The 22,300-nt window shown below is 45.4% G+C and overlaps 1 protein-coding gene across 5 annotated transcripts in view; it reads left to right on the forward strand.

Moving 5' to 3' along the window:
• LOC121072112 overlaps positions 1-22,300 on the forward strand; it is a 67,699-nt gene that overhangs the window by 34,837 nt on the left and 10,562 nt on the right. For 2 of the 5 annotated variants that reach the window (XR_005821012.1, XR_005821010.1), the window contains exon 3: positions 17,202-17,755. The exons of 1 other annotated variant lie outside the window; for it this stretch is intronic. The gene's annotated coding sequence lies outside the window, so the exon portion shown is untranslated. Of the gene's footprint in view, positions 1-1,758; positions 3,806-8,236; positions 8,981-17,201; positions 17,756-22,300 lie in introns of those variants that run through there. 2 more of the 5 variants (XR_005821011.1, XR_005821013.1) reach the window with 2 other exon arrangements.

The following is a 22,300-nucleotide window of genomic DNA, read 5'->3' on the forward strand; positions in this document are numbered from 1 at the left end:
ACAAATATTAGTCATCTTTCTCCTATTAATTATTGTTAAAGATTTAAGGGATCATAGACTTTGAAGTTAATGCCCCATTCAATGTGGGAAAAGACAAAACTGTGCATCCCCAGTGGTGGTGTTCTTTCTGGCTGGCTGGTTGATCACAGACCAACTGTCCTGCCTTGCGACATCAGAGCATGCTGCTCTGCTTACCGGCAGTCATTGTGGGATGCAGCAGGCTTCAGGGGAAGGGAGGAGTGCACGAACGTGTGTGCATTGCACATGCGTGCGCACACTCCTGAACATGGCAGTGAATGAATGTACCAGTGGACCTGCTTCTTCAATCCTGGTGTGGCAGGCCTGCTTTTTTTTTTTTATTTCCATTGTGCAAGACTTTATCTTTGTTTATCCTTTACAATGATCTGTTTCATGTCTTATATACAAAAGAACTTCTGAAATCCTGGATTAACTTTGAAATAAAAGTTTTGGTGTCCTCTGAACATGGGCAGCTTCAATGGCCTGCTCTTCTCCAAAAGCAACTGTCTCCAAATGGCACTGTGGGGCTCCTGGATGCACATTTGTCAGTTCCAGATCTGATTCGTTTGCTCTACAAAAGCGAAGATGTATTTGTTGACCCTCTGTGCTCTTACTTGGATCAAGATGGGCAGAATTCTTCCTCTCTTAGGAATCTGATCTGTCGTCTGCACGACTGCCCTTCTTCGGCCTTACACAGAAATTACAAAGGATGGAGTTTGGTCTGGTGTTTAGGGCTATTACAGGGCATACGAATAGGAAAAAAGGAACCAAACCTGCCAGTTAGATCTTAGGAAGGTTTGAAGAGTAGAACTGTTTTTGTGAACTTACGTTCTTTAGATGGTATTGAATACAATATTCACTATACAACCATGGAAAGACAGACAACTTGCCTAAAGGTTTAATTTGCCCCAGAATGTAATTTTGGAGCAATCAAAGCCAACTGTTAATTTGAATAGCATCTGATGAATAGTTTTGGCTTTAAGAATTGAAGTATGTCACATCACATCTGTATAGCTATACATGTATTTAAATGAAGCGCATTGCGCTTCCCAAAGCATTTCATTTTGGGGAATTTGTAATGTAGACCTGGGCACTTCTTCTGCAGGGATAGTTCAGGCTTAAAATCTCAAATTTATGACTTGACACAATATTTTTCAGTTCTGTCTGGAGAAAAGGGAAGACAATATTTTGGAAGAGTGATGTCCTTATTTATTTTTTAAGCTTAGGTGATTTTTGTGAAAGGGTTAAATAACCATAAACATTTTTGTATCAAAAGGACTCTAAGGTCTGCTCCCATTTATTATAAAATTTAATTTGTTAATATTTCTGCTCGGCCACTGAACCCAAAACTCCATTGTTTCCACAGCTCTAGTTGTAATAAAAGCCAGGGAAACAGTGGCTAGCAGAAGGCTTTGCACCCATGTTGCTGGCTTGCCAGGGGAAAGCCCTGATTACTGCACTCCATGGCACTCTGGGGTGTTTGGCTCTCCACCTGGCCTAGGCTCCCTTCCCTTCTCAAAATATCCAAGTGAGGGGACTGACTTTGTAGCCTGCTCCCTCTTTTCTGTACAGGGAAGTCCTTGATGCAAGCCCTTCCCTTTACTGAAAAAATCTTAAACGTTTTTTGGTACGGTTTGAATTGATAGCTGTAGTCCTGTTGTGCACTGCAGTGTTTGTAAGAGTGGAGCAGCACTTTTCATTCCTTTCTGAACTCATCTGCCTGTTCTGTGACACTGGCAGGCTTGGAATGACTGCTGATTGCGACAGGTGAAAGTCATGAATACAGAGGGACTCTGAGGAAAGTTGCCTTGCAATCTGCCATCCGCCCTGGAAGCCAGGAGGGAGATGGTGCTGTGCCAGCATGCCCTCTGTGCATACTACTTAAAGGCAGAGAGAGGCTGGACTCTCCCAAGGCTCAGCGCTGAGCTTTAGCACGTTTCAAAACCCAGCTCTTTAAGCAAACGAGCGAGCATCCCGGAGGCAGCACCGGGTCCACAGCAGGGGCCGGGCAGCAGGAGACCATCACCTGGCAGTCGGCAGGTTGAGGCAGCGCTGGAGAGAGCCGCTTGGCAAGGGACAGGTGGACCAGACAGCAGGGGAGTGGCACCATGTGCTGCGCGGCTTGGCATTAATGAGACATCTATTGGAATTCTGCATGCTCCTTAAAGGCCTTTTGGGCGGAAAATCGTTACGTTTACCCTAATCCTTCACAAGTGAAAAACCAAACTGGGATCTTCCCTGCTGGACTGATTTGTGGGCTTCCTAGGAGGCCTTTGGAGCTGTGCAAGTCATGTTGCTTTCAGGATGGAGGTGCTGAGAGAGAGACAGTTACTGCAAACGATGCCCAAACCGGAGAGCCTTGTGCACGGAGGGGGTAGGGTTCATCATGAAGGGCTGTTATTTGACTTGACAGTCAGGGCTGGATTTTTCCAAGCACTCTCCCTCTATGTGTGCACACTTAAAAGCACTGTCACTGCACATGCAGGAGAGAGCTAATGTGCCAGGGACAGAAGCACACAATGGAGAGCACCTCTTAGAAATTTGGCCCCCAAAATTAGGCTTTTATTTTTAAGCAGTTTAAGGATCCAGTGTGCTGAGCTCTTCCCATAAGGCTGGTAGGATTAGCAGTGGAGGGGTAGACTGTGAGCCATTCAGGCTGTGTTTGAACGTGCTTTTCCTTAGACCACCTGAAAGCTCTCGGATTCCTTGGTGGCAGTAGCATGCAGGCTGTGGAAGGAGGCTCTGTGCTGGAGAAAAAGTAGCCCAGTATGCTCTCTGGCTTATGATGCATGTGGGCAGTATGGAGGGAAGGTGCCTTTTGCATCTCATGCTGCTGCCGATCCCTTATGGACCCTCATTGTTTCCTTCCAAGGAGACCCCCACTTCCCCTATATTTTGAAGCCCCATTGCTCTCCTGCTCTGGTACTTTACCTGTACTGCCATTGCATGAACACAGCACAGATCTACGGCCTGCTCAGTCCCGGCAGCTGGAGAATTTGAGTGGAACTCCTGGCCCCTGCCCCAGGAGAGCTGGTCCTCACTGGGAGAGCGCTAGGGGCTCCCTGCTGACTTACCTGGGCTTCGCAGATTCACGGCAGAGCAGGAAGCAGCCCTGCGGTCTCAGCTGCCATGACGCCTCCTTTGACCTACCTACCAAGAAGGACAGGGAAGAGAGAGGAAAAAAATAGAAAATTAGAAGAACCATGCTTTTGGGGGGGATCTGGGGTTGTCCTATCACCTACTGTAACTGGGAATAAGTGTAGCATCCTCTGTAGTACCAGAGCCAAGAAGCAGCAAGAGAAATGGATAATCTTGTGCCTGGTGTGGTAGGAGGAGGGGAAAACATCTTTTAAAGTGTAATAACACCTAGGTTTTATAATCCTGCCCAGCTCAGGCTTGACAATTCTTCCGATAGCCCAAATACTATAAATTTAGTTGAAGATAACAGAACAGATGGGAAAAACATATGGTTTGTAGGTAGTGTGTGGTGGTTGATATTTGTGGTACATTAGGGGAATTTATTTTATTCTCTCTCTTTCCCTGCGTAACTTTTTTGATACTTTCTTGAGTTCTTTCTGCCTTTAGGTGAGCTTAGGGTTTTGCAAATGTCTGACAACTCGGCCTTGTTCAACCAAATTATCTTTTGCTTTATAAACCTCCTTTACAACTGGAGAGTTTGCTGCCTGTATGTCGTTATCCTCAAGCTCCTGTTTGAGCCAGTAGAAGCTGGATCACAGCGCCCAATTGTTTATTCCAGGTGTCCCATTAATATATACATAGAGCTCAAGTGGACAAACGGCACTGGGTTGAGACTTCCCATTGCACGGCTTTGCCCGTCACTGTGTTGGGCATGAGGAGATGCAGCACGTGCAGGAGCGTGCCTGTGCGCCCAGGCTGGGGAGCAGCATGGTGCTGGGGCCAGCTGGGCAGCAGCCACCTTCCTGCTCCTGCTGGCCTTACCCTGCTGCAGCACAGCTCCTCCAGCAATGCTTGGTGCTGCCAGCAGCCCGGGCTGCTTCCCTTTTGGGTCGGTTTTGAGAAAACTCTGGCTTTGGGTAGGTTTTGAGAAAATTCTGGTGCTGGAAAAGCACCAGAGTGTTAACCCCCTGATTTACCTGCCAATCTCCTCCACACCAAACTTGTGTGTTATGCCAGAGCTAGATAGGATACTTGGATTTCTTGTGATATGAAATCCAGGGAAGCCAGACTGTGTTTAAAGCACAAATATACAAACCCTTCAGGTATTTGCTTAGGGAGATGTGAGAAAAGATGCGTAAGAATACAAGACATGGTTAGAGCACAGACGTACCGTTAAAGGAAAGTGACTTCATACAGAAGTACAGGAGATGATACATTTGTCTGTAACTGTAAGACACTTGAGAAGAACCCTCTTTTCCTTTGGAAAGGACATTTGACCACAGGTCTCTCCATGTGGCCATAGTTTGAAGAGAAGGAGTATGTATTTGCTGTAGTAAATAGGGACAGGATATTAAGCCAGCTTCTGATAAAAGATGAAATCAAGCATGAACCAGATTAAGTCCCTGAGCCCCACCCAACTGGGAGGTCTGAGATGGGCTGCTGACTTGCTGGGATCCCATCCTTTGTCTTGAACGTATTCTCCTGATGCAGGGTTGTTTTGCTTGGACCAAAGCTCCTGAATATGTGCAAGGCTGTGTTTTCAGCTGCTTGACCACGGTTCATCATCTGCAGACCTACCTTCCTGCATGTCCAGAAACTACAAGTCTTGTCTTCTTCTCACCTTCAATACCAAAACTGCATGCAGTAGTATTCTCAGTGCATTGCTGATCTAATGTGTCCTACTTTGGTAAATTTATCTGAAAACTGTTCGTAGGCTTTTGACTTCAGTTTGAGCTAAGGCTGTTCCATATTATCTCAGGCTCCTCAAATCATCCTGATGGTGCATGATCTTTGACTAGAGATGTGGAGTACGGAAACATCCATGAGTGAATGCTGCAGATATTTTCTGTTTTGTAAACATGATAAATATGTTGCCCTGTAGGGTAGATGGCATAAAGTGCATTTAACCAAGCTTATCCCAATGTGAAAGCCAAGTGTGATGGGGAGCCGGCTGCAAGAAGAAGCAGAGTTCAGGGAATTTAGCTGAGAAGAATCAGAATCACAGAATCACAGAATCGTCTAGGTTGGGAGAGACCTCCAAGATCACCTAGTCCAACCTCTGACCTAACACTAACAAGACCTCCACTAAACCATATTACTAAGCTCTACATCTAAACGTCTTTTAAAGACCTCCAGAGATGGTGACTCAACCACTTCCCTGGGCAGCCCATTCCAATGCCTAACAACCCTTTCAGTAAAGAAGTTCTTCCTAATATCCAACCTAAACCTCCCCTGGCACAACTTGAGCCCATTCCCCCTCTTCCTGTCACCAGGCACATGGGAGAATAGACCAACCCCCACCTCTCTACAGCCTCCTTTAAGGTACCTATAGAGAGCGATGAGATCTCCCCTGAGCCTCCTCTTCTTCAGGCTAAACAACCCCAGCTCCCTCAGCCGCTCCTCATAAGACTTGTTCTCCAGACCCCTCACCAGCTTCATTGCCCTTCTCTGGACTTGCTCAAGCACCTCGATGTCCTTCTTGTAGCGAGGGGCCCAAAACTGAACACAGTACTCGAGGTGCGGCCTCACCAGAGCCGAGTACAGGGGGACAATCACCTCCCTAGACCTGCTGGCCACGCTGCTTCTTATACAAGCCAGGATGCTGTTGGCCTTCTTGGCCACGTGAGCACACTGCTGGCTCATATTCAGCTGCCTATCGACCAGTATTCCCAGGTCCTTCTCGGCCAGGCAGCTTTCCAACCACTCATCTCCCAGCCTGTAGTGCTGCTTGGGGTTGTTGCGCCCCAGGTGCAGGACCCGGCACTTGGCCTTGTTGAACCTCATACAGTTGACCTCAGCCCATCGGTCCAGCCTATCCAGATCCTCCTGCAGAGCCTTCCTGCCCTCGAGCAGATCGACACACGCACCTAACTTGGTGTCATCTGCAAACTTACTGAGGGTGCACTCGATCCCCTCATCCAGGTCATCGATAAAGATATTAAAGAGGACCGGCCCCAGCCCTTGGGGACTCCACTAGTGACCGGCCTCCAACTGGATTTGACTCCATTCACCACAACTCTTTGGGCCCAAGAGAGTTTGGGTTGATGTCCATGCTGCTGAGAGGAGGAGATACCAAAGAGTTTACTTCTACCCAAACTTGAAAATCAAGCTGAAGATTACTTCTTCGGCTGTGTCTATAAAAATGCTCTGCAAATTAATGGAAACCAAGGATGCAGTCTTGGAAAGCATTTGGCATTCCCATAATGAGGTTGTGCTTGATGCAAAGATCTGATCCAGGCGATCCAGGCAACAGGATCAGCTCTGCGCTCCTGTTGACAATGATGGGTTTTAGATTTGGTTTGTGGAATTGACTGGGTCAAGCTCACTGACATGGATGTGTATTTCAGGAGCAGTGGTCAGGTTCCAGCTGGCAGAAGGTCACTTGCTGCGAGTTGCTGCTGAAAGCACAGCTCAAAGGCACAGGGAAACAGTAGAAGGATTTTCTTGGCAATGCAACTTGGGACAACCAGAATTTTAAGACTGATCAGCCTGTGCACATCGTAATAATGAAGATCTTTAACTCTGGCATCTCCCCCTTGAGGCCAGACTTTAAAATTACAAAACTCTGAGGATCAAAAGAAACTGTTGAAAATAGCACCAACAGCCCAGAGCTGTAGGCACTGGTGGAAGAGCTTTTGACTGCTACGGAAACCAGGTAACCTTTCCATCCTGTTTGCCTGGGTAGCCTAGGAAGCGAGGGAGTCATGTTGGGGAGAAGGGAGCTCTTCACTTGCGTCTATTGATACCAGTGTAAGCAAAGCAGAAATGAGATCTGGAACTTGGCAAGGTAAAGGCTAACTAACAGGCCTGACGTTACTGGCAGAGGGAGCATGTCGTGCTGTGTTGCTTGCTCCATCTGTGAAGGCCCACAGAGAGATGCTGCAAGCGGACAGGATCGCTGTACCTGGGGAGCTCTGCAGATTGGTCTGGGTTTTTTGTTTGGCTGGAGAATGTTTCTGCTCCAGCACACAGCCTTTGCAAAATTGGAATTGGTTTGCCAAGTGACTTTTCACACCTAGAGCACATTTTTAGGAAGGGAATGCTCTATGGGTCAGAAGTTTTTTTTTTTTTTTTTTTTTTTTTTTCAACTGGTAATTGAGTTTCTGATGGTATTTTATGTATATATTCCACCTTAGAAATGTTTCTTTTGGAAGGATGAAGGATGTAGAACTACGCATTTAGTCTTTAAGCAAGGTGTTTTTTCAGCTGTAATTGTGTCTTTTATTCTTACACTTACCTTATAATTAAAAGTGTGTGACAAGCTTTTGCATTCCTAAACTAATCCATTTAACGTGATCAGTTGTGCTTGATGTCTTTTTTTTTTTTTTTTCCCCCTCTGTCTTTCCTGAGTTCCTAACTACCAGGTAGCCAGAATTATTTGTTTGCTACTTATAGCTTTTCCACCCATTTGCCTCACCTATTTAGTGGTTCAGCAATGCAGGACTTTAAAATAACCCAGAACCTGATTCTGCCTTGGCTTACGCTGACTATGGCTGTAGCTCCAAGAAGAGAAGGGAATCAGTCTCAATCTATAAACATAATTCCTCTGAAATATTTGGCAGGGACTTTTTTTTTTTAACCTTATTGCAGAAATTTCCTTTGCAGTACCATGCAGAACGTCTTTTACATCTGATTCATGTAACGAATCCTTGGTTCCCTCAGAGTTGCAATAAATGCGCATTGCTGAAAATTTTACGGACAACCCTATTGGCAGGGGAGTGGGACAGAGCAGGGCTGTAGCCTTCCGAGGTGTTGCACTGCCTCTGGCGGAAGGTGCAGCATGCAGGTAGCAAACCCCATCCTGGTCCTCAAGTGATTTCCGTCTGCTTTGGGCTGCTATAAAGACCACACGTAGCCTGTGGAGCTGTGCTTGGTGTAGCTTTCTTGGGGGCCAGAGGAAATCGGGACTGAGTAAAGCTATAGTGGCATCAACTGATACAAAGAGAAAACAGAACTAATGACCTCTGGCTTTGCTGTGGAGGGAGGTAAAACCACTGGTAACAGGAATGCAATAAAAGAGCCTGTATCTATTGGCTTGAAAGATGGCTGAGGATCCATCCCAGAGCTCTCAATCCTGCAGAAAGTTTTGTAGCAAAGGCACCCAGGATTGCAAGTGTTCCCAGTGTCCCTGAAGTGCCTTGGCTGGATCCAACCTGTCCCTGAGACCTTGCATTCAGCTGCCCCCTCGCAGAGCTGAAGACCTGGAGGCCAGTTTGTTTGTCCCCACCATTGGATAGGGTGACTGGGATCAGTTGTTGAAAGGTGCTCCTTGGTAAGGGAAATGTGAACTAGTGAATGAAAGGAAAATTTTGACTTTCAGTTCCATACCACTTATAATCTGTTCAAGACCCAAAATGTCATTTGTTACCGAAGACTTGTGTTTGTGCTGTTCTTTGTGTTGCTGCAAAGACAGTCTCATTATGCCTCTGTTTGGATTTACTTATTTATACTGCTTGTACATGGGCCTCTCTTTTCCCTGCCCTTTAAAAAGCGAAAGGCCAGGAAAGTCTGTTAGCAGAGAGAGGCCGTCTCCACCTGTGGGAGGCAGCGCCCCGGGCAGCCCGTGCTCCCCGCAGTGCTCTGCCAGTGATCCCATTCCCTCTGTGTCAGCAGGAGCATGTGCCTTGCTTGCTGACAAACCTGTCTTGGCTCCATTTTGGCCCAGGATATATTTTTCTTCTGATTTTTTCCTCTTAAAAACTCATCTCTTGGCTTGAGTTTAGCCAACAGAAAGGGAAAGGGGAAAAGGGCACCCAAGAAAGGGAGGACAAAGGAGAACCTTACAGAGGTATGGGGAAGATGGATTTGATGGCTGGCTCTCAAGGTAAGTGGAAACAGGGTGTACAAAGCACATTGCACTGGTAGGTTTTCATCCAACTGCCCAGCGCAGAGTTTATGGCATTTAAACTGATGTTTGGAGGAGGATCCCTGGCGTAGCTGGGCACAGGGTAAACTCCGTGAGGCTGTCCTTGTGTCCCTGCAGGATTAGGTAACTGTAGTTCCTGTGCTATTGCTGGATCTGGGTATAAAAGCAAATGCAAACAGGGTGTTTCTGTTCACCCTAAGTGAAATGAAAGCATAATAAATAGGTCAGTAAAACATGTCCTGGGGAGGAAGTAAAAGGGGCACTCTGTGTATGTATGTGCCAACGCCCAAAGCGCTCTCATAAAACAGAAGCGGCAGCTCTTCTGCCAGCCCCTTCCTGGTGTAAACGTGGTGGCTGCACCAGGTGTTTCTGCTCGTGCAGGGCGCCAGAAGAGTTAAAGCAAAAAAAAAAAAAAAAAGAAAGAAGTACTCCTGAAAATGAAGAAGCAGCAGGAGCCTGGCATCTGATTTGAGAAAAGAAGATGTATGAGTAAATATTTGAGGGGAACAACCGTTTTAGTTTTTTTTTTTTTTTTTTTTTTTTTTTTTTCCAGTGGGGGCAGTCTATCAGGTTTTGCTCAGGCCAGAAGGATGAGGCTCTGTGTTTGTCATTAGGACTGGGTACACACAGTTCTGTGGATTTTGTACTTTTACAGCTGCTCTGCGATAATGTAAGAGAAAAAATAATCCTTTATAGTCCGTGATTATCGGGCTGCAGTTTATTAGAGATATAAATGCCAGCAATTTAAATGACTGTATTAAGTTGTCCTTGAAAAAACGTAATTTGTAACTAAAAGGACAGTGCAAGGAACTCTTTGTGAAGCAATAATGCTGTATTAGTTGGAACAAGGTTAGTATGTTTAGAAATTTTAAGCTATTGAGTGTTTTTGAGCAAAGTTGATGTGTAGTGATTATCTTCCTCCTTTATGGACAAAAATATTTTATTGCTAGCTATTATGAACTCCACAATCTCTAGGCAGAGATTATAATGGACTAGATACAGGGCACTATCAATAATCTTAGTTAACATTTCATTTCTATTAGCTTACTACACTGATAGCAGTCATTGCAGCCTGGGTGACAATCAGAAGTATGCCACAAGATAATCGGACAACATTTACATTTACGAAGAATTATTCTGCAGGGCCACACGTCCCACTGATGTCTGAAAATTTTACTCTTCTTCAGATTGCAGTTTGCTACTGCTATTTTGCTGTGCAAATGGTTTAAAGCAAGAAGGTTACGGGAGGACGCTTGTGTGAAGCTCTGTTGAACGCCAGCTGCAGTGGCTTGTCGGTACTTGGTCGTCTTCCAGATCTCTGGGGTTGGGCTCCACCTGTGCCAAAGAAGTGTGTCGTCTAGTGGTTCCCATCCTTTCCGGAGCCAAGCCTCATGTTCGAACCCTGGCAGTGTCCCATGCTTCCTTAGATCCAGCTCCAACTGGATCAGGGCTCAGAGTCCTGGTTTGCCACTTGCACATGTATGTGTGCACCTGCGCTTTGATGTGAAGTGTTAGCAAGTACAGTTTGGCATGGTAATGCAAAATCTGTCAGAGCAGGTTGCCCACCTGAAGTTGGTTCCTCAGATGTAGGGCAACCACATTTCTGCTGTGATTTCTGGGATTCTGGAAATCCTGTTGCAATTTAGAAAGAAGTTGTACAGTCTCCAGCTCTGCCTCACCCTCCAGACTGGGAGCTGGACTGGTTTGTAAAGTGTAGTCTCTATACCCTGCTTCCATTTGTGAATGTTCAGAATAGCCTGGGGGAGAGAAGCCCCAGGGCACAGGCAAAGCACCACAATGGTTTTCTGCACCCTTTGATGCACTAATGCACCCAGGAAGCTGCTTGGGCTCTCTCAGATAGAGCAAACCTTACTCAGAACTGGTGAGCGAACCATTTCTTTATTTTTTTATTTTTTTTAAATGAAGTTCTTCAGATCAGCTTTGGATCTAGTACTTTGAACGTGTGCTTATTTCCCATTGCTTTACAGTCAGATGTGCATGTGCTTCAGGGTCTCTTAAATGGGGGTATTTTCCACAACCAGGGCCCAATTTTGATGTTTTATCACAGTTTGGCAAGAATTTCAGCAGGATGCAGTTTTGTTTCCCTTTCCATAAGTTGTGCCATTTGTCAGATGTGGTATGTACAGTATCTAGGAAATATTTTTGCCTAGTTTATAAAGGCAGTTGTTAGTCAGATGGGCAAAAATCTAAAAAGGTCTCTGCCACAGCTTGGAAAATCGGACAATTAAGTTAAAATAGTCTTTGGTAAGTGCGTCTGTTTGGTAGAAAATGCCTGCTGGAAATCTTCCACTCACAAGACTTTTACGATGGTAAATGTAATTTCAGCCAAAAGAAAGAAATGTTGACTTTGCCTGAATTTTATAAGTTTATCATGAGAAATATCTAAATGTTTCAGATCACTATGGCTGTAATTTCTGACTTGGTTTGTTCAAGCAAACGGAAACTGTTATTTTTGGCTTGATTCACCCTAAATCTAGCTGACTGATCAGATGGAGTCGTTCTGGGTCAGATGCTCTGTACCCTGCTCTGTTTCTGTTAAGGGGGGTTCTGGCTGGGCTGCATGTCACACTCTGTGGGCAGCCCTGCAGGCCCTGGGTGGGGGGACGGGGCTGGAGACCCCAGTCCCTGCCTCCTGCAGCACCAAAGCACCCACAGGTGAGTGCCAGGGAGCTATCAGGTGAAGCAGAGCTCTGGGGCCCTTCAATTGAGATGAAATGTGTTGGCATTTGTCTCCAGTTCTTTTCAGTTGTCCTGGTTCCATGAGCATGTCCAATGCCATCCCAGTACCCAAGAAAGCAAGCAGTAAGGTAGCAGTGTTTCTGGTGGTTTTCCAGTTCTCCTGACTGCTCTCTCCGTATATTTTAAGTATCAGGTATATTTACATGGTCTATCACCCAGTGTGGCAGCATGGCAGCAAGGTGCCTGACATCCTTTCTCATCGGGGAGGAAGCTTAGCAGGGTTTCCCCATCGTTCCTCCATCCCCAGGCAGCTGAAGCGGGAAGAGGCTGCTCTTCCTGGGCTGGCTTGGCCTGCTCTTCCTCTTCCTCTGAAGAAGGCCCCGCTCGCCTGCTTCGCTAGCACTCAGAAGCCCATAGGGCAGCTCCAGATGGACAGGTCGATGTAGGTAACGACATACTCCTGCGTGATCCTGGGGACCTGCAATGTGTAGCAGGGCTTTTAGCAGAGTGATGCAAGTCTAAGGTCCCATTTTCACTGTAACGTCCAAAGGAGTGTAGGAGATACTGCCGTGCAAATCATGAATATTCAGTTTTCCTTCACACATGCTTTATTAGCATTGTTTTGGTTTGCCAAATTCTAACTTGAGTTGGAACAATGCTGCAGAAAGGCAAATTATGTTGTATTTGCTTTAGCCCAAAAGAGTACACAAAGCACTGGAGCTCTCCAAACCCACATCAAAGGTGAACGTACCCTCTGCTGTCAGATGAGTCTGTCAGAAAGGATAAGCGTTTGCTGCTGCATGGAAGGATACTTAACCTGCCTGCTAATGTAGCAAATTACTTTTGCCCCTCCTGGCTTGGAAAAGACACTTGAAAATTAAACCTGTGTAGTGTGGGCAAAATGCAGAGCAAATGCAGGTGGCAAACAGCTCCACAGAGAATAGCAGAGCAAAAGGATGTAAGAGAGACAATAAATGTGCTGAAGAGATTTATTTGGTGGCAGTGCCTTCCAGCATGCAATACAAGAGGATCGCCTCGAACAAGAACTTGCTCTTCCGCTCCTTACTCTGCTCAGGCAGGAACTAAGCACAAAGGACTCCCAAGCATCGTGCAGGTCAGGGTATGGGGAACTTGTTTTGCCTAAAGTCTGTCCCAATCAATTACTGTCAGGCTGAGAACTGGACTTTGCTCAGTTTGTACAGCTAGCCTCAGGCTCCTGTAAATTACTTTGATCTACATGGATCCCTAAGGATCTCTTAACTTGTGAGTTGGGCTCCGCAGCCTGTTCCACGAAATGGAAATCTGTTTTTTAGTGACAGGCCTTGCTGCAAAGATCCCTCTGCTCCTTATAGCAGGAGGTGGTTTTACACTCGTAATCACAGGACATGGGACTTCTCTAAAAAGTAAATTTCCAGCAGGGTAAATACAATTAAATGGTGCACTGTAAATGCCATAGATGAAACCACATCATCTATTTCAATTACAAATTTATATCATTACTTTATAAATGCATGTTTTCTTCCTATAGTCACCACCCCACTTGAGGGCTATGGCATTTCCTACCAATGATGACCAGCTGGGGTTAATAACCCGTCATTGTACCAGAGGTTATCATCTCTCAGCAGGATTTTTTTTTTTCCCTAGGAAATTTCCTGTCTGTGGGTCTGTATTGCTTAAATGATACTGCTGCCTTAAATGTCAGCTGGCATACAGGGATGCTCTTCCGGCTTACTCAGCTTTGTCTGAGAGCAGGGTGGGAAATTTTCTGTCAGTTTTGTTTCTCATGGAAAATACACTTTTCACAACATAGATTTGCTTCAGTTTGGGGAACACTGACGTCAGGGATATTTGGTTTAAAGGTTTGCTCTTTTTTTCTTTTTTTCCTTCTTTCTTTTCTGTTTTCTTCTTTTTCTCTTTTTCTTTTCTCTTTTTCTTTTTTTCTTTTCTAAGTTAGATTGAAGCTTAGAGTCAAAATCTTCCATTTGTAAAAAGCTTCCATTTCTATGTGGGAAATACCACATATTTTGGTGGTTCCCTCCTTCCCAGTTCTGCAACAGGAAACTACGATGTAGTACACATTGGTGGGGAAAGGGGACAGTAACAAAAGCAAATGCTTTCTGCACAGAAAATGTTGATTTTTCTGCAGCCGGAACATGTATTTTTTTCTTTGGTTGGTTGGAATGTTTTTCCTACTGCAGTGCTTTGCTTTGGGGGAGCGGGAGCATCCCTTGGGCCCAGGTGAGCTCACCTGTTACTCCTGGGACTTCAGGTCCATGAGACCAGCATTCACCCTGGGGTAACCCTTTTTGTGCAGACAGCTGCCCTGCAGGTGGCCTTCCCCCACTGCTGGTGTGTTATGGGGTGCTGTGGGAGCTGCAGGTAAATCAGAGAGGAAAATGAGGCTCTTTGGCCCCAGGGACAGCTCAGAGCTTGAACTGTTTTGTAATGAAACACTTTTGTCTTTCTGAACAGAGTTGTTTCGATGTCACTTACTCCACAAGTGTAGGCCAACTTGAAAAGAAAAAAAAAGTGATTTCTATATTTCAGTGTAGCAAACTAAATGTTGAATGCTGGCATTTTGCTCAGGACTGAAACTTTTTCAGCTGTTAAGACAAGAGACCAGGTTTAGATGATAAAGTATTTGTGGTTTAGCTTCCTAGTTCCCCTCTCGAGGATTTACAGTACTGTAAATCTCGACTAACGTCATGTAAATCCATAGTAATGTAACTATATTTATTTCCCTCCATGGAACTGTCTAGATTTACACCAGTGAGAATGAGAACAGTATTTGGCCCTTTAATATCTATCTCCAGATAATAAAAGTCATATGAGGGTTTCACTAAATATTTGGCAAACCTACTAAAACAAGCCCAACAAGCTACGCAGGACGTAGATTAATTTCCTCCACCAGCATCTGGGTTCAGCATTATAATTAGCAGCAGATCTCCTAGTGATATGCCAAACAAAGATGTTTATGTCAAATAGCTATTTCTTAAAAGAAAAAAGAGAGAGAAGGGGGAGCTTAAGTTTATTGAATACCGTGAAATCAGCCCACATTGCTGCCTGGGTGATAAGCAGGCACTGCCAGAGGTGTTTACAGATGGCACAATTTTCAGTGCTGGTATTCGGTTTGTGCTTGTATTAGGCATCTGCTTTGTGGGGCAACAGGGACTTAAAAATCTTCTTTCGTCCTTACCTCTCCTAATGGCTGCTCGTCCCACTTGAAACTTCTCTCTTGATCTCTTGACATGTGAGTCACACTTGTTCCCTTGGACTCATTCAGGATTTTGTGTTAAACCAGCTCTGCGTGTTGAATGCACCTCATACGAGTGATAGGCAATGCTCGGAAAAGTTGGCATGGGAGCTCCCTCCCTCAAACACCAGCCAAAGTATTCATATCCGCAGCCCGCTGAAGGCTCTGCGTCCCCTGGACTGCCAAAGCAGGGCTGTGATCTGAGGAGGATGAAGTTCTTGGTGGTGTTTGGGAACAGGGAGATCCCAGGCACTGCCAGGAGCTTGGGGAGGCGAAAAGAAGGAATGAATCAGACCTCTGAAGGAGTTTGAATCGCTAGAAGCAGATACAGATCTACGTGTGGCCTTGATAAAGGAGACTGACCTTTGTGTGATCAAGCAATCATTGTAACACAGCACTGCAAGGAGTTAATGTAATCTGGAGGAGTTCTATGAATTTCTGGAAAGACTCAATGAAATCATCATCTAAAATGATCGGGAATAATCAGAAGACAGATTTGGCAACTGTTCTAGACTGATTGAGCACAAAAATGACCTTGGGCCTGTAGCTGTGGCACACTGATGTTTGAACCTTCAGCTTGCGTGCTAGAGGGCTGTATCTCCATCAGAGGCAAAGGATGCTTTCACTCATTTATAACCTAGAGATATTAGACATCATAAAAAGTTCAATATACCAGCATGGTGATAATATATCTGTTGTCTGCACTGCAAACTTCCCAGCTAGCATTCCAGGATTATTCGTCAGGCAGTAATTAGAATGATGCATTTTAAATCTTCTGAAATGGTGCCAGGAAGAGAATTGCTTTCCATTTTGAACAGTGTTAGTGGTACAGCTGGAAATGCTGCCTAATGAAAATACTTTTTAAACATCTCTTGGTCTGCGTTTGGTCCCAACCTGCCCAAGGAGCACAGGCAATCTCTTATGTTCTCCTTGCTGGGTTGCAGAAGAATTACTTAACAAGTTGTCAGTGCTGATTACACATATGGAGGAGTCCAGGCTGTAACACCACTGAACCCTACTGCAAAGAGCTAAAAATGGTACCTGGTGTGTAAGTGTATTTGTAATTTTGCCTAATCATCGGACATAATGCTTTCCCCTGCACCCAGTGTGACCTCCCAAAATCTCCAGTGGGACTGATCCCCCATTCTGGATCCTAATTTAGAGAGCAGCTGTGCTGATCAGGACATTTGTTACCAGGATTTTAGGTCACCACAATACAAAGAAGACAACTGTCATTTTAGAGGTTTGATTTTTAAATACCAATGCAGAGATGCGACTAGGAAATTGATAGACTTGTCAGGCCTCAAACCGTGGCAGAACAAGAATGAGTATCTAGTAGTAGAGTTTAAAATAAAACTTTAAAAGGTAGATTTCAAGACAATATTTACTGGACTTCTCATAAGGAGCTTTAATCATTTGTGATCAAAACTGCCACGTCTACAATGAAAGATATCTTAATATTTAATTTGTTTATGACCTCTACGTAGGAATTAAAGCTCTGGGTCAGATTGTGTTACTTTAATCAGAGCATTAGTAATAATAAAATCTGACTGTAGCTATATTTTCTCCTGCTCGGGTTTCGGAGTAGCATCCAGTTAATCCTGGGTTTTAGAAAAAGGTGTTGAATGAACAGGTGCCTACATGGCCTCTTTCCTGCCCAAATCAGTAAGAAAAACTCTTGGTAAAGCAAAGATAAATAGATTTGTCTATTTAAAATATTCAGATCTTTTCATCACACTAGCAACTAGTGTGTGGCTGTGTTTTCCACTAGATAGGAACCTGTCTTCCACTAGACGGGAATCTTGAGATTCCAATGACCAGTCTTTGGGAATGTCTTAATGGGTTAATGGCTTGTTAAGGTTCTTTAATTAGGTTAATGGTGTAATGGTTTATCACATGTTCTTTATACTGAACACCAGGTCCTCAGCTGGTGTAAATCAGCACAGCAAGGCTAACCTGTGCTGATTTATAGCAACGCAGGGAAAGCTGAAGGAGATTAAAAGGGTGTCATTGTCCTGTAACAGAGTCACGTGTATGCATGCTGGAGGTGGTTTTGCTTCTTAGCCCAGTTCTCTTGACCTGGGCCTCTCACACTGTACAGGCTCTTAAATGTGACCCCTATCTGAACACTCAAATCTTCCCTGGAGTCCCCTTGCCCACTTCTACTTCAGTTTGCACGATTTCTGCAATAGCTATAATTGCTTTTGTGCTTCCATACTTCCACAGGGATGGAGACACGGTGAGGGGACCCACGTGGCTGCTGCCTTCAGACTATGGGAAAGAATTGAGGTACCATCAGCATGAAGGCCGTTGCTGACCGAAGACCGCTCACTGCTTGTCCCTCGCTGGTTCCACGCTCCCGTCCCCACAGCACACTCAGCCTCACAGAGCGCCACTTCTGAGCACCCTCAGGGAGTGCGGGTGGGGAGAGAACACCACCAACCCACAGCGTTTGTCCCTACCTGTGGAGGAAGTGCAGTGTGCCTATCTCATGGCAGAACACTGAGGGGCTGTGGCACGAGCAGTGAAGAGGCAGAACAAGACTGGTCCTCTGTTGCCCGGGCGTCGCTGCACCGTAGCTGCCCGGTCTCAGAGGCTGCCATTAAATGCTGGGGGCAAGGAGGGACAGTGCACACATCTCCTTGGCAGGCAGACAGCAGCAAGGTTGCTGGCTCAGGGTGGTGTTTGTCCCTGTGCCTGGGGAGAAACACCCCATCTCTGTGTGTTTGCAAAGTAAGAGGGAAAGGAGGATCTTCTGTGTTCCCTTTCTGCAGCACAAGGTGAGCCACAGTTGGCAAGCAACTGCGTTCCTTCTGCTTTCTTTTCCTCTCGCTTTCTCTCTGTAGTACGAAAATAGTATCAGTAACACATTTATATCCTTCAGGAAAGGTAACATGTGGACAATGTTGCAAAACTCCAGGTGGGAGCTGTGGCTGTGGTACAGAAATGACATATGTAAAAGTTACCAAATATACACAGAAGCTTTGAAGGAGAAAGGTGTGATTTCAGAGAAAATTATCTTGTGCTTCCTGAGACAAATGGGAAACCAGGTTGCTTGCCCCTCATGGGAGCTTTCATGGCACCGGATTACTTACAGTTGGCCCCAAAAGTCCATATATGAGGTGAAGGACACCTAGCCAATGTCTGGCTCTCCTCAGTAGATCCAGATATTGCTCAGTATCTAGGTGCAGGGAAAGACAAAGATTAAGTCTAGTGGTGGCAAAGGAGAAGGGAGAGCTGGGAGGATGACAGACCTCTCTGGAGGCTTTCCATGTTCCCAGTCCCTGGGATGGCTCTGAGCCATCTCCTGTTCCCCAAGACTGCTCCTTCTGCTCCCAGAACCACCATCTTCCATCCGCATGGCTCAGCCCTCCTCACTGTTGTGTTTGCTAGTCCCCGTGGACTCTCGCCTTGAATATCCGGTGTATTGAGTGTCAGGGGGTGGTAAAGGCTGAAGAGACATGGTACATGCTCTAGCTGTGCCCATGACCCAGGTCTCTCATTAGCTGTATGCACTGTCTTTGCTAGAGAGTTTGCTTGCAGGCAGGGGCAGCTGCATGAGGCAACAAGGAGCTTGGCTTCACAGTGCCACCTTCCTGCAGAGCTTACGTGGAAGCAAGAAGCCTGCAAATCCTACCCACGGTGAGCCTGTTCTGTAGCTTTGGGCATGTCCCTCAGCAGTGCATTGGTGCAGAGAAGAGAATTCAGAGTTGTGTTTGGGTCAGGACAGGGCAGCTGGATCCTCAGTTATTTACAAGTTATCTGTGTGCATAACTGCAAAGGGCAGTTGGTTGCTCTGCGCGTTATCATGAACGTTGCTCTATCCCTTCTGAGGGATTAAGTGTGTGTGGCCTGAAGCCTCCAAGAAATGTCATCTCCCTTCCTGGTTTCTGACAAGCCATTATGACGGCGCCTGGACAAACCCGCCTATGCATAGCACCATTACCTGCTGATTGTAGCAGCATTTCAGAGCTGAGCTGATAAGAAAATCCAAATGCTTTTGTGGAAAGCATTTTAAGTGCAAAGTGAATTTTAATGAAAATGACTTACATGGATAGAAAATACTAAGCATTTTTTAAAACTCAGATAAAAATGTTTTATCCTAAGCCAGATATATTTCCATTAAAGCCAGCATCCTGTCCACTTCCTGGGATCCACAGCTGCATTTCCATTCTCCTCTGTATGTAGGACATAGCTGGTCTGCACTTTCCATGATGCACTGCAGCCAGGGTCTCCAGAAGTGACAGCTCCTCTTTCACAAGGAGTCGTGTATGATGAAGCAAGAAACCTGGGCAGCTAACCCACAGAGGAGGGTGGGATATCCAAACCACAATGCCTGTGTGGCATTGCTGTTCTGGTACGAATGAAAAATGTTCTGTGTCTTGTTTTTTCCCCTCTGGAAAAAAAATCCATTTAATTAAAAATCAAAGAGATTAAAAAGTGGAGAGGAAAGTGGTTGATAAGTAGGAAACAAAATAATTATACAGAGCCAGTTAGAGGCAAGACCAGGTTGTCCATCTCTTGGCTCTTGTTCTGTCAGTGGCTCCCTGAAAGTGTTCATCATTTGTCCATCATTCATCAGAGAAACCCACACTGTCACATGCTGTAGCACTTAATTTCAAGTTCATGTCACAAAACTGGTGAATCTTGACTTTGTCAGGAACTGGGCTGAGCACAGAAGTCATCCCACTTGGCCAGATACTCTCTAAAACTTGTGATCTTTTCAGCACAGGTTTTGTCTTCTTTCAGGTCATTCTGCATATAGACATCAGAGCATAAGCTAGCTCCTTAAATAAAAAGCAAGGCAAAGCACTTGACTTCAGAAGAATAGGAGACCCAAAAGGAAAGGAAGGGGAAAAAAAAAAGACACTTAGGTACTGGATTGAGCAGATGCTGTGGGTTGTTATAGCAACTTGAGTTCTAAAACGGGAGAGAATACCCACATGCTGCCACATCTATTGAAGAATCCACACTCCAGACTTCAATATTCAAGCACCAAGGAAACACCTATTTCCTATTATTAAAAAATAAAAATAAAATCAACATGTAAGGCTTCCTCAGAAAAATTCACATAAGTTATCCTGTGGAAGAAGAGAGATCTCTAAGATGCTTTGAAAAGGCTTGTGGTATCATTTGTTTATGATATTTAAAGTAGAGTGTGTGCATGCCTGTGTGTGTGATGTGGATTTCAGCTCGCAAAGAGAACTTGAAAGCTCTCCAGCAAAAACGTAAGCGTTCTGACAAAGAGTTTGTGGAGGGAATAACTGGCAGCAGCAGATACCAAGGTGACAGCGAGCAGTTGTAACATCAAACCTGAAACGCTTACCAGTTTGTGTACTTCTGCGAGAGATAATGACTACTCAGATGCTGTCTGTCTCTGTCAGTGCAAGGAAAAAGCACCAATTACTATCAAATCTAGGAGATTTCAGGCAGGTATAATTGAAAGTTTTCATAGCAAAATATCACGTTAGATGTGAAAATGCATAAATCAGACTCCAAGTTCAGGCAGAAGCATACTTACTGTGACCTAATGAAGCAAACAGAAGTCTTTCTCTTGACTCAGCTGAGCACTGGATCAGACCTCAAGATACTTGCATGTGGAAGGATGCAAGGTTTGGGGTCTTTATCTGCTCCAGTTTCAGCTGAGTAACTTCTGTGGGAGGGCAATAGCCTGAGATACTCCGCCTGAAATGCCACATTTGGATATTATTCCCTATTTTTGTTTTATGGCTTTTTTTTTGTCAGACTGTTTGCACTGTAAGTGATCTGTGAATTCATGCCTTGGGTAACCCATCCGCCAGCTGGCTTTGCGTAGCAAAAGTGGAGCAGCTCGCAGCACTGTATGGAGATCAGTTGGTGCTCAAATGAGGGCTGGCTGTGGGGAAGGCGCAAAGCGAGCGGGGGGCTGCCCCTGGCACTCAGGGAACAACAGCTGGACAGCAGGAGTTTTTCCAGCAGAAAGACTGGACACAAACCATCAGTCTTTGCACCAGGGAGACTGCGGCCCTGCTCCAGGCCAGCCCAGCTGGCTTGTGACCCAAGGGGTGCAGCTTCGGGGTGCTTGCGTGGGTGCTTCTGGTGTGGGCCAGAGCTTGGGCAGCCCTGGGAGTGAGCGAGCCTTGGTGCCTGTCCTGTCACTGCTTCTCTGCTGCCCAGCAGGGTTGAGGCAGCACAGGATGAATTCATCATGGCAAAATGTAGGAGTCTCTCAGCTATGGCAGTGAGCGATGTAATGCATGGGTTTTGAGGCAGACTCCACTGACTCCTGTGGCAGTTCCTGCAGGTAGGAGGTTTTGTCTGCACAGGGCTGCTCTGAGGAAATGAGCAGTAGCACTGAGTTTAAAGTGGGAACCAGGAGTGGAAAGGTTCCTTGCTTACTGCTCCACTTGGCTTCACCGCGCCTCTGCAGCTTGTGCTGCAAGAGCAGCATTTGTGGCCGAGATCTGCATGTGCCACTGAGCAGAAGCCATGGTGGAGTGCTGGCATATTTATGGGCAGAAAAAGTCACAAGATCAATGGTTTTGCCTCTGTTTTTTAACTCCAGTTCCTAACGTCGATGTTTTACTGTACTGTATTTTGATTGTTTGATGGGTGCTGGGGTACATCCCCTTTCCCTGAGGGCACTCTGCTCCCCCTGCACAGGCTGCCCCATCAACTCCCCGGTGGGCTGGGATGGCTGGCTCAGGGGAGAGCAAACCTACTGGGGGTTGAGGCCTTACTTGGCTGCTGCAGGAGTCTGCGGCTCCTACAGCAGGCCCCAAAGTCACTCCTCAGTGTTTCTGAACTTTTCTCTCCTACCTTCCTCTTTCCTACAGGTATAATTTTCAGTAGAAGCTAGCTTAGGTCAGCTGTTTTTTTGTAGTCATCTTCCAAAAATAGTGCATCTGGTCAGAATTTTTCTTCTCTCTCCCTTTAATTCAAATACGGCTGAAAGACGTTGCCCAAACATACCTCCAGTAGTAATAATATTTAACGATACATCTTCAGACAGAAAAGAATATGGAAGCTATTAAACCCAGAGGCAAATATTTTCTGAGTTATGAGTGTGAGAAAATTGAGTTATAGGTAGAATGTGTTTTTGCAATCTTCGTAGCAGGTGTTAAAACCAGTCTGCTGAAATAATTATTTATTTGCCTTAAAAGTGTAACCTTGGCTTTTTAAAGCTATTCTGGAGGGAGTGTAGAGGAATATGTTTTCATCTGTGAATGAATTAAGCAGGAGTTGGGGTATGAAGAAGAGGTAATAGAGTTAGTGGAAAGAGGAGGTATGGTTTTAAAAATAATTCCAGACACCAACCAACCAAGAAGAACAGAATAATCACATGA

The sequence above is a fragment of the Cygnus olor genome, chromosome 6 (assembly GCF_009769625.2).
Source record: "Cygnus olor isolate bCygOlo1 chromosome 6, bCygOlo1.pri.v2, whole genome shotgun sequence".
Classification (NCBI taxonomy): domain Eukaryota; kingdom Metazoa; phylum Chordata; class Aves; order Anseriformes; family Anatidae; genus Cygnus; species Cygnus olor.